The sequence below is a fragment of the Muntiacus reevesi genome, chromosome X (genome assembly GCF_963930625.1).
Source record: "Muntiacus reevesi chromosome X, mMunRee1.1, whole genome shotgun sequence".
Lineage (NCBI taxonomy): Eukaryota > Metazoa > Chordata > Mammalia > Artiodactyla > Cervidae > Muntiacus > Muntiacus reevesi.
This window is the reverse complement of record NC_089271.1, coordinates 61722963-61724191: the sequence shown is the minus strand read 5'-3', so window position 1 is coordinate 61724191 and position 1229 is coordinate 61722963.

The window sequence follows — 1229 nt, the reverse complement described above, 5'->3', positions numbered from 1 at the left end:
GTGGTGACTTCTCTTATTGTGTCAGCTCAATTATTCTTAAACTGTCTGTCTGATAGTTATTTTTTCCAACTTTATTGAGCTATAATTGACATATAACACTGTGTAAGTTCAAGGTATACAATGTGTTGACTTTATACACATATATATTGTAAAATGATTACCACCAGTCACATAATTACCATTTCTTTCTTGTGGTGAGAATATTTAAGATCCTCTCTTAGCAATGTTCAAGTATATAATACAATATTTTTAATCACAGTCACAGTCCTGTACATTAGATACTCATCATTTATTTTATAACTGAAATTATGTACCCTTTGAACATTTCTCCTTCTCCTCTACTCCCCAGCACCTAGAAACTACCATTCTGCTCTCTGTTTCTATGAGTTCAGTTTTTTAGATTCCACATATAAGTGACAGCATACTATATTTGTCTTTGTCTGACTTATTTCACTTAGTATAATGCCCTTAAAGTTCATCTATGTTGTTGCAAATGGCAGAATTTCCTTCTTTCTTATGGCTGAATATTGCATTGTATGTATGTGCATATATGTGTGTGTGTGTGTATCCCACAACTTTTTTATCCATTCATCTGTCAATGGACACCTAGAATGTTTCCATATCTTGGCTGTTGTGAATAATTCTGCAAAAAACTGTTGTTGTTATTGTTGTTTAGTCACTAAGTTGTGTCTGATTCTTTGTGACCCCATGAACTGCAGCATGCCAGGTTGCTGTCCCAACTATCTCCCAGAGTCTGCTCAAACTCGTCGTGTTCATTGAGTCAGTGATGCCATCCAACCATCTCATCCTCTGTCACCCCCATCTCCTTCTGCCCTCGATCTTTCCCAGTATCAGGGTCTTTTCCAGTGAGTCAGCTCTTCACATCAGGTGGTCAAAGTATTGGAGCTTTAGCTTCAGCATCAGTCCTTCCAGTGACTATTCAGGATCAATTTCCTTTAGGATTGACTGGTTTGATCTCCTTGCTGTCCAAGGGACTCTGAAGAGTCTTCTCCAGCACCACAATTCAAAAGCATCAATTCTTTGGTGCTCAGCCTTCTTTATAGTCCAACTCTCACATCCATACGTGAGTGCTGGAAAAACCATCGCTTTGACTAGATGAACCTTTGTTGGCAAAGTGATGTCTTTGCTTTTTAATATGCTGCCTGGGTTTGTCATTGCTTTTCTTCCAAAGAGCAAGTGTCTTTTAATTTCATGGCTGCAGTCACTGT